At 41.6% G+C, this 17,032-nt stretch overlaps 1 protein-coding gene across 5 annotated transcripts in view; it reads right to left on the minus strand.

Moving 5' to 3' along the window:
* The window catches only part of Ube2h (ubiquitin conjugating enzyme E2 H), a 105,385-nt gene that overhangs the window by 39,347 nt on the left and 49,006 nt on the right, over window positions 1-17,032 (minus strand). The window lies entirely within an intron of this gene.

Consider the following 17,032-nt stretch of genomic DNA (forward strand, 5'->3'; position numbering starts at 1 on the left):
CATTCTCTGGCCTCACATGGCACAAACAGATATATACACATAAAATAAGAAAAAAAATAAAAATAAATAAATCAAGAGACAAAGTGAAAGTTGGAGAGATGGCTCAGTGATTAAAAACACTGGCTGCTCTTCCAGAGGACCTAGGTTCAATTCCCAGCAACCATGTGACAGCTCACAACTGTCTGTAACTCCAGTTCCAGGGAATTAGATCTCTTCTTCTGGCAGTGTATGCACACACACAATGCACAAGCATACATGCAGGTAAAAATTCCTACATATTAAATAAAAATAAATCTTTAAAAAGGAGACAAAATGCTTAGTTATTTTTGCCTTTTTTTTTTTAAACATCAAGTGTGTACATAGGTAAGAAGCTGGAAGCAAACACATTCAAAGGTTAACAGTGCAGAATTCTCAGTTGAAACACTTTTGCAGCAGTATTTTCAAAATCCTATCCCTCCCCACTTCTCTCCCACTCCCTCCCAGCCCATCCTCAGAACCAGAACTAGGGTTGAGTGTCAAGCATCTGAGCGGTAGCTCCAGTATTTCTACATTTCCTTTCTGGTGCTCCTGAATTTCTACCACGTTTAACATTAATAGTTAACCTTTCAAACAAAATCAAGTGGGTTTCTCTGTGTAGCTTTGGAGCCTGTCCTGGAACTCACTTTGTAGATCAGGCTGGCCTCGAACTCAGAGATCCACCTGCCTCTGCCTCCTGAGTGCTGAGACTAAAGGTATGGGCCACCACCACCCAGCCACTATCAGGTTTTTAAAGTAGATTTAATTATATGTGTGTTAACTAGTGCTGAATCTTCTAAAGGAAAATGATCAATAAGACCAAAACCAACTATTCTGGGATCTCACATCTTAATTTCCTCTTGTTTAAATAAAGCAAAATCCATTAATGCCCCCCCCAAAAAAAATCAAAACTCCCTCAGCTTGAAGAATATATATTATCTTGGGGGCTGGAGAGATGGCTCTGAGGTTAATTAAGAGCACTGGCTGCTCTTCCAGAGGTCCTGAGTTCAATTCCCAGCCATGAATGACATGGTGGCTCACAACCATCTATAATGAGATCTGGTGCCTTCTTCTGGCATGCAGAACATTGTATATGTAACAAATACATCTTAAAAAAAGAAAGAATATACTACTATCTCAATCATAAAGGATTTTAGAGCTTGGCCTCACACTTGCAATGCTCCTCCCCTGCCTCCCGAGTGCTGGGATTAAAGCAAGGGTCTTACACATGAGAGGCTGAGTATTCTACAAATGATCTACCCCACAGCCTACAAAACTTTCCAATGAACAGGAAACAAGACTGAATCACTATCTTTTGAACTAAGAATGGTTCTCCTATATGAACTACAGCAGTTGGTAGCTACTATTAATAACGCAAAGATGCTCTTGGTACTTTTAACACCCTGCTTCTGCTAGAACCTGCAGTGAACACTGGCGAAGCAGAAGCTCCCCACGCTGACTATAGATAGGACTTGTATGGAGAGCTCTGTACAACAAGCATGTGTTGGACTAGAAGGTGGACAATGTTATGAAGGGGAAAAAAATAGGAAGGTGAGGGGCAGTGGTTGCAATTCTCAGTTGAGGCCAAGAAAGACACCTTTGTGTGTGTGTGTGTGTGTGTGAGAGAGAGAGAGAGAGAGAGAGAGAGAGAGAGAGAGAGAGAGAGAGAGAGAGAGAGAGAGAGAGAGAGAGCGCGCACGCAGCATTTGGTACGCTAATGAAACAGCCAAGTAAAAAGTACACCAGAAGTTGGCTTCATTTATACTTTTGAAGATCAGCAGAGACACTGGCTGAACTGAAGGGATAAGGGACAAAAGACAAGGTATGGGGGCAGAGAGCTTTCAATGAGAGGAAGATGAGAAGCCAGTGAAACTAGCATCTCAACATAGTCTTGTTTTTAAACAGATGGTGTCAAAAAGCAAACAAAACAGACTTGTTGAAGGACAGCTCAATAGGTTCCCAGCACCTCCAGTATTTGATAGGTGATACAATGGCGTATCTCAAACAAAATGGAATGAATGAGAATCCTACGTGCCTTAGCACCCTGATGCTACGGGGCTCCTTGAAGGATTAGGAACAATGATGGTGACGAGCTCTGACTATATCAAAACTGTCCATGAGAGATTAAAGTATCCCCTTCTTTGGCTTTGTCCTGGAGAGTACAACTGGAATTATGTAGTTTCTACACTGTTTGCAACTAAATTTTAATTTGGCCTGGTTTGAATACAAGAGTATATAAAAGAAAGGACCAAAAAATTTCATAAATGTACTTTAGTAGGAAAAGACTTGGAGCCCAGAGCCCTGCATCTGGTATGCTTCTAAGAATTAACACCATCAGGAGCTGGAGAGGTAGCTCGGCAGTTAAGCACTGGCTGCTCGCTCTTCCAGAGGACCTGGGTTCAATTCCCAGCACCCACAGGGCAGCTCACAACTGTCTGCAACTCCTGTTCCAGGGGATTTGACACCCTACACAGATATACATGCAGACAAAACACCAATGCGCATAAAATGAAAATAAATTAAAAATGAACACAATCAGAGTTCTGAGAAATAGGGCAGAAGCACATGCATAGGGTAAAGTACTGAATAAAGTTCTGGCCCTCCCTCTGCTGCCAACTGCAAGCTTTGGGCCAGTCACCTCACTTCCAAACATGGGTCTGTTTTGCCATCTGTGGAGATAAACCTCTGGGATGTGTTATCTCTAAAAGCCCCATTCTGACTCTATTTCTAGAGATTCTATGGGGGCCAAAATCTAGGGTTTATTAACAGTGTCTGGAGCTTAAAAGGAAATGTCCACTGAAGGAAAGTGACTTTGTACGGCCGCACCACTAATAGAACATTCTAGAACATGATTGATACATAACTACCAGTGTGCTACACTACCACGGAGAGCCACGAAACCACCGACGATTCCAAAGTGAGCACATCAACTGACAACTGCACCTTCAAGGACCAGGTCCTAACAGGCCAACACTACCTGAGAAACCCTCCCAGACCACAGAAAGCTCTTCCTACTGCAGGCTTGTATTTAAACACATATTTCTTTCAAAAATTGTTTTTTGAGAATTTCATACATGTCTATAATGTACTTTGATCATATTCATCCTCCTCCCAACTTTCAAATCCTTCTGGATCCCTCCCTCCACAGACTATCTGATATTGGAAAGATATACCAGGCTTTTGAAGGGTGGGGAGAATATGAGCCTGAATGTGTGTGCTTCAGACATGCTCTTCAGCCTTGGCTGGCCTGGAACCTGCCTTGCTGGCCTCAAACTTGCAATGATCCTCCTGCTTCCAAAGTACACAGACTAGAGGCATATGCTACCACGCTCAGCTCAAATTGTTAAAAAATAAAATAAAACCCAAAGCCAATCAATAAAAAGGAGCATTATTTCCTTTACATTTGTTCTTGGACAAGCTGTGTGCAGAGTTTCTGGCAAAGCCATTTATATTCTGGACAACGATGCTAACATGAAACTTGTGGGTTCAGAAGGGAGAAGGCTGGGAAAGAACAAACTAGGAATTCAGAGAAGGGAGGGTCTCAGGCCGGAGCGTGTTTGCCCTGGCAAGTCTCTTTCTTCCTTTTGGCAACACTGCCACCACACTAAGGAGTGTGTCTGCAACAAGAGAATTTCATCCAGCACTTGTTCCCATTTCACCAGAAACTATTATGAAGGTATTTTAAGAGAGAGTATTTTGAAAACAGCTTTTATGGAAACATGGTAAGTAAATGCAGCAAGTCCTAGAGACAGAGCCCAGGGGTGGGAGCACTAGAGACTGTATTCAGGGTCTTGCGAACACTAGGCAAGTGTTCTACTCCCTGAATATCAATTGTGTAAAATCTGCATGTATCTTTACCATTTTAATTGCTAGCAGACACACTAATGACCAAATCTGTGGGTGAAGAAATATCCTGCGGTCAACCCCCATCTGTAAATTCTGCCAGATTTATCTTGGTGAAACTAGAGGTCAGACAAATGACTAGGCAAGGGGGAAAATGCCAAAGGTAAAAGCTAGCTCTATCCCAGGGACAGAGTGAGCCAGGACTGGAGATGTTGTGGTTTGTTGTGTGGCCGATGCAATTGAACTCTAAGTGTATGAATTCCTATGAGAAAATAGTAAGGGAAAACATTCACTTTGATGTTAGGACACATATGCCCACACAAGCGTTCTCAGAAAACAGCCAACTCAAAACCAAGCGTTCTGTTTTTTAAAATATATTTAGAGGTTGAGAATACAGCTTGGTGGTGGGGCTTATGCTTCTTTAAGTATGAAGCCATAGGTTCAATTCCCGGTACCAAAGAAAAACCTACCCAGAAACAGACTAAATGCCATCTCTCCCTTCAGTGTCTCAGAACGTGCATTCTTTAGAGTCAGAGCTTCAATCTCAGCTCCTGACACTCAGAGTTGGAGTGATCCGGCCGAGGAAGAGTGACAGCCAGATGCCAGCTGTGTGCACTGGCCCTCCATCTCAGACTTTCATCTTACCTCAGGCAGATCAGCCCAGCCTGAGGAGCCTGTACCTGGGCAGAAGTATCTTCAGAGTAGGCCTTCCCTATCAGGAGAGACAGACCTGGGCTCTTTCCAGGTGAGGACGCAAGCATGGAGTTCACTCTCAAAGCCGTGGTTATGGAAATTTCTGAAGCCATCCTATGTCAGTTTCAGGAGACCTACTCAGTAAAGGGTCCTCTTTTCTTCTTCTCTTTTTTCTCTGATAATTTGGAATCCGAGGGCCAGATGGATTAAAAAAAAAGTTCATTTATAACTAAGAAAGGGTAGGGGCTGGAGAGATGGCTCAGAGGTTAAGAGCACTGACTACTCTTCCAGAGGTCCTGGGTTCAATTCCTGGCACTCACATGGCAGCTCACAACCGTCTGTAACTCCAGTTCCAGGGGATCTGACACCCACACACAGACATGCATAAAGGCAAACAGCAGTTCATATAAAATAAAAATAATAAAAGGAAAAAGGAAAAGGTGGAGGGCTGTCCTTCAACAGCACAACCTAGTCTGCCTCCTAGAAATGAAACTCTCGACCATACACAAACATCACTCTTTTAAAAAAGTCTTTTTCGTTTGTTTCTCGAGTAAGTTAACAAATCCTTTAGCCTACTTGCCTTGTGTTTCTTTTTTAACCTCGCTCCATCTCCATAATTTATCTTTCAGTGTCTTGCTTGTCCAGCTAGTCATACTGGGAGATCTGGAAGGATTTTCGTTTTGTTTTGTGTTTGTTTTTTGAGACACGGTTTCTCTGTGTAGTTTTGGCGCCTGTCCTGGAACCTGCTTTGTAGACAAGGTAGGCCTCGAACTCACAAAGATCTACTTGCTTTTTCCCACCAAGTGCTGGGACTAAAAGTGTGCGCCACCACACCCAGTTTGACCTAACTTTTTTTTTTTTTTTTTTTTTGGTTTTTCGAGACAGGGTTTCTCTGTGTAGCTTTGCGCCCCTCCTGGAACTCACTTGGTAGCTCAGGCTGGCCTCGAACTCATAGAGATCCGCCTGCCTCTGCCTCCCGAGTGCTGGGATTAAAGGCGTGCGCCACCACCGCCCGGCGACCTAACTTTTTAAAAAATTTAGAATTTCAGTTCAAAGGCAAAGGAAACTAGGCTGGGGAGATGGCTTGGCATTAAAAGCCTTTGCTGCCCTTCCAAAGGACCCAAATTTGGTTCCTTGCACCCACACTGGGCAGCTTACAACTGCCTGTACCTCCAGTTCCAAGGCATCTTTTTTCTTTTTTCTTTTTCTTTTTTGGTTTTTCGAGACAGGGTTTCTCTGCGTAGCTTTGTGCCTTTCCTGGAACTCACTCAGTAAACCAGGCTGGCCTCGAACTCACAGAGATCCGCCTGCCTCTGCCTCCCGAGTGCTGGGATTAAAGGCGTGTGCCACCACCGCCCGGCTCAGGTCCAAGGCTTCTAAGACCCTCTTCTGGCTTCTGTAAGCACCTGCACCAGATGGTATTCATTCATACAGACACAAAATTCAATCTAAAATCAACCTTACAACAGGTAAAAAAGGAAGCCAAGATTACATGTTTGCATTCTAACATCAAATCTTAACAACAAATAAATCATCTAATATACCAAAAGAGATGTCAAAATACCAACACAAAAGTGAAGATCATCCATTTGAAAGTAGAAACCTGGGCAGCAAGACAGAAGGTTTGTTTAGCCAACAGGAAGATAATGTAACAATGAACCACCCAGAAACCATACCAGAAACCCTAGTGCCAAGAGTAGACTACTTCCCTCCTGGTCAGAGGCTTCTCCTGAGGCTTTCAAAGCAATACAGGCAATGACCACTGTTCTTGTTTGCCCACCACAAGTAGGTAGTAAGACCCTACTGTGTAGATACCAAGCACACCTTAGTTGTAGGACACGGAGAAATCAAGCTGGAACTGGTGAGGAGCTTCCTACCTGTTAGCTAGCCCTGCCAGTGTCCAAAGTCAAATAGTGCGATGCTGCTATTCAGGCTACTAGCGGAGAATTGTCATCGACAGTCTTACTCAGCTCTGGACTCTGTTTGCAACAACAATGACTCACCAGGCAAGAGGAGACTACTGGTGCAATAGTGGCAAGTTTGCTAGAGGAGTAACTGAGTACTATCTGTCTGCTCCACAGGAGGGAATTCGTGTCTGGTACTGTAAACCCAGCCAAAAGCCTGGGCATAGTCGGGAAGCCACTGCTGTTGTTTTGCTAAGTGATTGGGATGTGCTTGTCCAACTGCCTTCTAAGTAACTATGTTAAGCCTATACAGTAGTGTTCCTTTTGCAGTGGTCAAAGTGACTCATAACTAGCCAGAATACTGAGCATAAATAACTGTCAAATGTCCAAGCCATAAATGGGACATCTATGCCACTCCTCCAAAGCTCAGGAACAAAGCAGAAGGGCAGAAAGCCTGTAAGGGCCAGAGGAAAAGGGTGGGTATGTAGAGTGGAACACTGACATCAGGGCATGATATGACTGCTGCATTCTTGAACTTACTGCAATTGTGATTACATGCAAAAGGTCCCCACAAGACTGGGCCCTTCAACACTACCATGTAATAGAGGGACCCACAGAGCACTACACCTCTGTGAAGATCTACACAAAGTTAAATGGTCAATATGGGACAGAGAGACATTCCTCAGTGGTACAGCTACTATTAAGGTGTCCAAGTTCCCATACACAAACTTTTATACATGCTCTTGAAAAGAACCCTCAAGAAACTCAGTGGGATGGACGGACGGATACACACACATACCCTTAGCTAGGAACAGGAAGGGAGAAAAGCAATTAGCAGGAGTGTGTGTGGAGGTAACAGGGTAATACAATAGAAATATATACACATGAAAATGTCATAATACTTATTATGAATAACTAATATATATAAACAAAAACATCTTTTAAAAGTGAAAAAAGGGCCAGGTGGCGGTGGCACATGCCTTTAATCTCAGCACTCAGGAGGCAAAGGCAGGAGATCTTTGTAAGTTCGAGGCCAGCCTGGTCTACAGAGCCAGATCCAGGACAGGCGCCAAAACTACACAGAGAAATCCTGTCTCAAAAAACAAAAAAAAAAAAGTGAAAAAAGGAACTGTTCAAGACAGAATTTAAATTGGCATTATTAGGTCAACTTCAAGAAGAAAAGGCTAAATCCTCTTCAGTAGCACACACAGGGAAGGTCAACCCTTAAGAGGAGAGGTAAGGGCTGGAGAGATGGGTCAGAGGTTAAGAGCACTGGCTGCTCTTCCAGAGGTCCTAAGTTCAATTCCCAGCAACCACATGGTGGCTCACGATCATCTGTAATGAGATCTGGTGCCCTCTTCTGGCCTGCGGGCATACATGCAGGCAGAACACTGTATACATAATAAATAAATCTTTAAAAAAAAAGAAAAAAGAGAGGTAAGCTAATGTACTATTTTCACTCTACTAATTTACTGAAGAGCATGGGTCTTGTCAATAGGACCAACTTAGTAATCCCTGGCTTCTCTCTGTGATAACTTTAGTACTTGGTACCCAGTCCTCGGTCTGCCCCACCCCTATTTATTATCATCATAAAGACCATATTCTTACCCTCTCAGTTTTTTCTGTTTCTCCTCAACAGCTGTTCTTCTGTCTCATTCCATTTCACATTCCCAGGACATACCAAGAACTGTCATTATCTACAAACAGCAATGCCTCTTCAGTCACAAATCTAGACATGTCTTCTCCTACAGTCTCTTGTCCTTACTAAGGATTTTTCTGACACTCATCTTCTTCCTACCTGCCAGCCCTTATTCAACTTAGACTGGAGAGCTACCACTAGCAACCGGCAGCAGTCCTCTGCAAACCCCACGCCCTGCCCACAGAAAATGTCGATCCGCTGTCCAGCCGTTCCTCTGCAGCCCCTCGGTGGAGTTGCTCCAGCAGCACACCACTACTGCCCAAAATTCCACAAAAGTTCAAGTGCTCCACAGGCACAGGAGTTAGTTTTCTATGACTGACATCCTTCCATGTATTTCAGTTGACTCTGGGCCATCTATAACTGATACAACGCACATGCTATGTGATGAGCTGCATTTTATCATTCAGGGAATGCTGTACACATTCCTTACAGATGAACTAGCTTTCAGATTGCTTCTGATACATAGCGGGGTTCAATCAGTGGATACAGAATCCTTGGATTTAGAGGGCAAATTGGACACTGAGGTGACACTAAACAGAAATCCACTCATTCTCATTTTCTTCAATGCAACAGGCCCTGAGTATTTGCTGGGTATGAGTGTTGTTAACAAAATAGAGCATTTGTGGAGTTTACATCTATATACTGAGTTTTATAAAAGAAAAAAACACAGCAACTTGTCACAGTGTGCTCAAGAACGGTCCCTGCCACATACACTCTGCCCGTTAGCCGCCCCGTCCTCCAATGACTTTTCTTTCTGCTTACGCCTATTCTGCACATCTCCCTCTCTCTCTCTCACTCAACAGTCCATTTTTACAAAGAGAATATCCAACTGGCAGGCTTTCTCACTTTCCTTTTTGTTTGTTTTGCTTTTTTGAGACAGGGTTTCTCTGTGTAGCTTTGCAGCCTGTCCTGAAACTCACTCTGTAGCCCAGGCTGGCCTCGAACTCACAGAGATCCGCCCGCCTCTGCCTCCTGAGTGATGATGGGATTAAAGGCGTGCGCCACCACTGCCTGGCCTCCACTTTTTATTTTTTAGAGATAGGGTTTCAATGTGTACCCCTGGCTGTCCTGCAACTTTGCTCTGTAGACCAGCCTGGCCTTGAACTCACTGAGATTGGCCTGCCTCTGCCAAGTGCTGGGATTAAAGGTGTGTGCCATTACCATCTGGCCTCATTTTTCCATCTCTAACATCTCCATGAATACATGCTCCCTTCTTTTACCCCCTCCTTTCTCAAAGGCTCCTACTGACCCTACTGTATCAAGTTTTTCTTTGCTAGACAACTCCCTACAAAGAATATTTTAAAATCTTTCAGAATCTCCCATAAAAAAATAGATAAATAAAACCAGGCTGGGTATAATGGTACATTTCTTTAATCCTAACACTCAGGAGGCAGAGGCAGGTGGATCTCTGCGTTCGAGGCCAGCCTGGTCTACACAATGAGTTACAGGCCAGCTAGAGCTACACAGTGAGATCCTGTCCATTCTATGGCTAGGTATATGGCACATCTTTAATCCTAGATTTGGGAAGCAGAGGCAAGTGGTTCTCTCTTTGAGTTCAAGACTCTGTCTCAAAACCAAACCAAAATAAAACAAAACACAAACTTTCCCTTTGCTGGATTTTGTCTTAGTTTTGTGAGAGTTTCCTATAACCCAGGCTGGCCTTGAACTCACTAGGCAGCTGAGGATGACCTTGAAACTCGGATCCTCCTGACTCCACCTCCTGAATGCTAGGACTACATGTATTTGATCCCAAGCCAGGTGCCTGCTAATTTCTCAATCTCAGCATCCTTGTCCACAACAGCAGGATCTTTCTCACAGCAGCTGGAGGAACTGATTCCATCTGTCACTCTCCTCTCAACAGAAGAGTCATCAATGAAAAACCAAAATCTAACCTTTAAATGATCTTTCCATTACATTTAAGATGAAATTTAAGCTATGAGCCTAGCTTACAAAGCCCTCTGTGACCACCTCTGCTTCAGTGTACCCCTAATCACATCTCACTGTTTAGCCAGCCTCCCAGTGTGGAGCACTAGTACTTCAGAATTCTTCTTGCCTGGTATACTCTTTTTCTGATCTAGGATGATTAGGGTTGTCTTTTAAGTATTAATTTAAATGTACTTGGTTAGATTAAATATCTAAACCAAATTTACTATCCCATTACACCAATTCTTTACATAAAGTGGTCAGTCATTTTAAGTTTGCATGAGAACAGCTTGCTCACGTCTGTATCCTAGCACCTTAGCAGCACCTGCTGTGGGATATCATTCTGTATGCTGTGAATATCTGTTGCTCTGATTGATTGGTAAATAAAACATTGATTGGCCAGTAGTCAGGCAGGAAATATAGGTGGGATAAGCAGAGAGGAGAATTTTGGGAAGAGGAAGGCTGAGTCAGGAGTCACCAGCCAGACACAGAGAAAGCAAGATGACAAGGCAGAACTGAGGAAAGGTACCAAGCCACATGGCTAAACACAGATAAGGATTATGGCTTAATTTAAGTGTAAGAGCTAGTCAGTAATAAGCCTGAGCTAATGGCCGAGCAGTTATAATTCACGTAAGAATCTGTATGCTTACTTGGGGGACACAAATGGGAAAGACTTGTCCTGACCACCAGCAGGGTGGGACACAGGAAAACTTCTGACTACATTTGGCACCCAACGTGGGGCCAGAGTTTCCACCTAAAACCTGAGAAAGCTTTAAAAAAAAAAAAAAAAAAGATTCTAAAACAGAGCTTAAAAACAGCTTCCTAGTTTTGTCTCTCAGGCAAGCCATGAGATAAAGTATGGCAGGTTTGCAGCAGTATGTGGGCTTGACTTGCAGCATGGCAGATTCCCACCGCTGTACACAGAGGCATCTCCAAACTGCGCAGTGTGCATGCTGCGTGGTGGATTTAGCTTTTGCTAGTACAGACAAAAAAAAAAAAAAAAAAAAAAAAGGTTTCTGGGCTACACGCTGCTTTAATAGACTCACTGTTTCCAAGAGCTGGTGGTACGCATGGCTCACAGAGCCAGTAGTAAACAAACTACCACCATTTGAAAAGCTGAGGTGCACAGAGTCAACAGCCAAGGCTGACACATCTGTTCTAACCACTCTGCAGTTTAAACCAATAGATTCACAATAAAACAGATTCAGATGGGATAAACCCTAAACAATTTAGGGTTTACAATGTGTGTAAAAACATACATAGGCTTGGAAGAAAGAGGAAAAGTAATATAGACAGTTATATAAATAGAAAGTTTTATAAAATAAAATCTTTAAAGAAAAAGTAAAAGTAATATTAAAAAAATAAACCATGTAAAGATGGAAATCACACAGAGTCTGGATTGTGTTGTCTCTGGAATTTTTAACTGAAGAGAGACATTTGATTGTAAAAGCTGCTGAGTTAAATCAATATGTATATTTTAAAGGTATCTTGATTTCAAAATTTATGTCTAAGGATAAGTTGCTTCGGAAAAGAGGTCCTGTTTTGTTTCCATAGAAGATAAGAACCTGTGGATTGCTTCCAGGTTAATATGGTTTGATCAAGGAAGACCCCTGAGAGGTCTCCAGATGATCCAACATCCAGAACAGCTTCAAGGCAACTGGCTCAGAAAATACAGCATCACAGCCTATTCCAGTCAGGACTTGACCATAATTCTTAATTTTCTCAGAATCCCCATAAGAATACAGTGCCCTGAATCAGCAGGAAGTAGCCTAGAACACTACGCCCACATTCACAAAAACTGGATATAGATATTTGTCTTTTTTTTTAGAGATTGGTTACAAATTGTTATTGGTCATAGTCAATATATTTCTAAAGAAAAAAAGGATATGACAGAGATATGATAGGATGAAAGGGTAGATTATTGAATCTACTTTTAAAGAGCAACTTGTTTAAAATGTTTTACATTGCTATAGATTTTAGTTTATTACAAATTTAAAGTTAATTTTGTTATACTGTATGTATATTTCTACTCTTGTTTAAGGTATTATGTTTGTGCAGCTCATTTGAAATTGTAATGGATAATTAAGAAATACAGACTAATAATTAGTCTTCTATGACAGTCAAACTTATAGTCATGTTAGTTAAGTTTTCTAGGTATACATAGATCTAATTCAATTAGGTAGGTAATCCTCAAACACTTCAAAGACTTACAGAATACAGCATTTAAAATGTTTTAAAAACTTAAGACTTTTATGGACACATCTGCTCCTGGCAGTACCAATTATTTTAAGGAAGATGATAGGCATTCAAAGACACTCCATATAGAGTTTATCTTTTTTGTGGCAAAAGATAGCCATTTGGGCAAGAAACTGTTCTTGCCTGGACTGCTTGACAAAATGTTATATAAACTGGACATGCAGGACCCATAGGAAGGTGACCATTGAACTTTGCAAGGGGAGATGGTCCTTCAGGTTACTGCTTTGCAGAAAAAACTTCTGGACATTCTACAGGACACAGAGAGAAGCAACTAAAAAGCTCTAGGCCTACAGATGAGGATGAATGCCCCAATGTTACAGATGACTTTTAAGTAACTGTCCAGGCAGCCAACTGTCTCTGTCATTTCCAGAATTTTGGAATTTGCTTACAATGCATTTTCTGTTTACTTAGATAATATTACATTATTATTACCTAATATTCTGGGGTCTTTGATGTAGTTGAAGACTAGATAGTTATAATTATAGTTTAGTCATGATAAAAGATAAATTAGATATGAAACCTTAGACTCACAAATATAGGACAGAATATTTTTCTTTCATTTTGCCAAATACAAATAGACTAGATATTGTAACTGTAATTCTTGCTTGATAACTGTTTTATGTAATTTTACTATGTTAAAGTTAAAACCTTCCTTTTTGATTAGACAGAAAAGGGGAAGTGCTGTAGGATGTCATTCTGTTTGCTGTGAATATCTGTTGCTCTGATTGATTGATAAAACGCTGATTGGCCAGTAGTCAGGCAGGAAATATAGGCGAGATAAGCAGAGAGGAGAATTCTGGGAAGAGGAGGGCTGAGTCAGGAGTCACCAGCCAGACACAGAGAAAGCAAGATGACAAGGCAGAACTGAGGAAAGGTACCAAGCCACATGGCTAAACACAGATAAGAATTATGGGTTAATTTAAGTGTAAGAGCTAGTCAGTAATAAGCCTGAGCTAATGGCCAAGCAGTTATAATTAACATAAGCCTCTGTATGTTCACTTGGGGGACACAAGTGGGAAAGACTTGTCCTGACAGCCAGCAGGGTGGGACACAGGAGAACTTCTGACTACAAGCACCAGTAGAGCAAGGATCCAATGAATTCGATGAAATGAATGCACACTGTGACCACACTCACTTTCAGAGGTCCTGTGACAAGGGGACATTACACAGCTGCATTCTCACAGTATTGACTTTAACATGTTCATGAAATGTTCCTAACACTTCTCTACTGAAATTCAAGACAGCTATTTGAGATAGGAACATGAAAGTATGGAAGGATATAAGTGATCTAAATGGAATGTTGCTACCTTAGCTCAAAAATTCACTTATTTGTACAAATACTGTGGCAGCCCAAGTAAGCCTTTGTTAAAAATGACTAACCCCAAATCTCTCGTGACAGACATGACACACTCCTCACCATCCTGAAAATCTACTGCTCACTTCAGTTATGCACATTAGTTCTGGGGGAGTAACTATAGACTATTTCCATCTAGGAACATAGGAACTAGAACTAAGCATCCTAAGTTCTACAGATAGTCACACTATGTTATAAAATGTCAATCCTAAAATAGTGAGGTAACTGCTGACCATAGTGAATAAAACACTGAAGTGCACTGCCCTTAATCACTGGCACAAGCATAAAAATATGGTTACTAGAGTAGCTTCCAACTAAAAATTTATCAGATTAGACAATGTAAAAAGGATTTTGATTAGTCTGATAACCTAAACTATCCTACTTTGGTGTGACAGCCTAATCTAAAGGTCTGTGCTATGGCTCAGTACAGTTCACTACATAGTCAGGAGTACCTTCAACTCCTAATCACTCTGCTTCTGCTGTCAAGTGCTGGGATTACAAGTGTGTGCCACCATGACTGGCTTACTTTGTTTTTTTTGTTTTGTTTTGTTTTTAATTTTTGAAGTAAAAAAATTTCAAAGGACATAAGAACTTTACCAAGCATATATACTACTAGACTAGCTACCAACACAAAACAAAACAAGCTTGCAAACACTACAGCTCAACCAATTATTGCTTAATTTTTTAAAAATCTTTACTCTTTTTGGCTACACATAAAACATTTTGTTGTTGTTCGGAGACTTACTATATAGTTCTGGCTGGCCTAAAACTAGATACGTAGAACAGGCTGAAACTGGACTAATAGATCCACCTATCTGTCTCCATAGTGATGTGCTACCACACCCAGGACAAATGAAGCATTTTATATACAATGGTTTTGTTGTTGTTTATGTGCACAGTAGTGCCCTTTTAGAATATGTACTCAGCTGTGCAACTACTGCACATCTTTTCCTTGCACTGGTGGAAGCTTTCTCTTAACTGCCAAGCACAAGTTATAGCTAACCAACGGAATTTGGAGAAGTACACAATGAGAGCTTGTGGCGCAACTTCTCAGCTTAAAACAGAATCTTCATGAACTGAGGACTATTTGGGATTCCAATGAATCAGTTAACAACAAGCACAAAGAATTCACTTAATTCTAATAGGAATTATTAGTAGTCCATTCTGGCCTTGAATCCTAACCCTCCTGCCTCCACCTCCTCACAGTGCTGACACTACAGGTAAGCACCACTAAGTCTGGCTGTTCATTTTTCACGTTTTATGATATATATGTGTGTGTATATATATTGCTTGTGGGTTCAAGCAATCCTCCTATCTCAGCCTACTGAATAGCTGCAACTAGAGATGCGTGCCACATAAGATCCAGTATCTTATTTTCTAGAAAGGAAACCACAGATCAGATGAGTGTCAGTATTATGGAAAAATGAGAACCAAGTCCAGACTCTTCCCTGATAACCAGTGATAACTGGTTACTCATGCATGCCTAACTCTATATAACTACACATGGTCACTAACAGCTCGCTGCAGTGCTAACAGGCATACTAATTTCATCTACAAATGAAAAAAGAAATAGGAAAAATAAGCCAGAACTACTGTACTAGGAGGCACATGTTTTTAATTCCAGCACTGGAGGCAGAGACAGGCAGACCCCTGGAGCTCACTGGCCAGGCAACCTAGCCTAACTGTGAGACCTCAGTCCCAGTGAGAGAGACTGCCTCAAAAACCAAGTAGACAGTTCCTAAAGAACACCACCTGAGGTTGACATCTGACATCTGGCCTCCATACACCAACATGTATATATACCTGCACATTAACTCACACATACAGATTATATACTCATAAATATTTTAAAATCCAAGCTAAGATTAACGGCATATCCCTGAGATCAAGAGGCTTAGGCAAAAGGACAAATTGAAGGACTATCTGAGTCTACACATAGGCAGACAGACACACAGTGTAAGCATAAAAGATTTTTTTAATTATTATTTATCTATTTAAGTGCTAGGGGCTGAACTCAGGACTTCATACATGCCAGGCAAGCACCCTGCCACCAAGTTACACATCCCAATTCTTTTTTTTTTTTTTTTTTTTTTTTTTTTTGATTTTTCGAGACAGGGTTTCTCTGTGTAGCTTTGCGCCTTTCCTGGGACTCACTTGGTAGCCCAGGCTGGCCTTGAACTCACAGAGATCCGCCTGGCTCTGCCTCCCGAGTGCTGGGATTAAAGGCGTGCGCCACCACCGCCCGGCCTACACATCCCAATTCTATATCTCAATATTTAAGGGCTTAAATTAAACTCAAGAATAGGAGACAGGCCAGATACTATGGGAGAAAGATTTTAAAGAAACAATGAGTTGAGTTTATCTCATTTTTTTCCCTTGTTTAATTCCATGTCTATGCAACTCAGAAACTAAGCCTTGCCTTTTTAAAACGAGCTACTGCCTCTCCAAATGCTTGCAGAACATCTTAACAGTATTATGTTGTTGACAACCTGAAAATGGGTCACCTCACAAACTGATTAAAACTCTTATGCAATTCTCCTTTGAAGGAAAGAACAGTTTGTACAAATATTTCAACTAGATCAACTTCCTCAAGGGAAGATGATACTCATTTGTAGAGTATCAAATTCTAAAAAGTATAGAGAATGGCAAAATAAAACTTACGAATGTTAAATTAACTTGGTCATTTGTCTTAACCAACTATACCATGGCATTAACTTGGGAATTTGGTCATTAGTTAGTTTAGGTATTTTAGGGCAGGGGATGCATGCAGCTAAGTGGTGGAGTACATGCCTAGCATGTGCCAGGCCTGGAGTCTGATCCCAGCGATGGAGCAGAAAAAAGGTCTTTTAGAATAAAGTTCAGAAAGCTACAGTGGAATGTACCCTTTGCCTGAGACAACAGGTTAAAGCTGGAGGAACAGCTACATTTCTACGGCACAGGCTGCATTCCCATAGTTTATTCTTGGCTTCCACAGCCCTACTGTTTCCTGTAAACAGCAATGTAAGGTTACAAAGCTATACCTGGAATGCCAATTTCCTGTCTTTAAATAGGTATTTATGACAAATATTTTAAAGTTTATATTTGAACTGTTGCAATAGAAAGAAACACTACAGTTAGGAGACCCATGAGTAAACCAGGCACGGGAACCAGAGCAGAAAAGCCCTCTCAAGAGAGAAACGCCTCCTTTCTGCCACTGTGGAAGGAAGCTGTGGAAAGGCTTCGATCCCCAGCCACATAGGGCTAACGTCCAGTGTGCCTGTGAGCTGTATCGGACTCAACAGCTCACAATTACCCTGTTACCATCCCTATCTCTACAACCTGCAGGCTCTTGCAGCAGCACTGAGA

This window comes from Peromyscus californicus, unplaced genomic scaffold (assembly GCF_007827085.1).
Source record: "Peromyscus californicus insignis strain IS unplaced genomic scaffold, ASM782708v3 Scaffold_6__1_contigs__length_162567912, whole genome shotgun sequence".
NCBI lineage: Eukaryota > Metazoa > Chordata > Mammalia > Rodentia > Cricetidae > Peromyscus > Peromyscus californicus.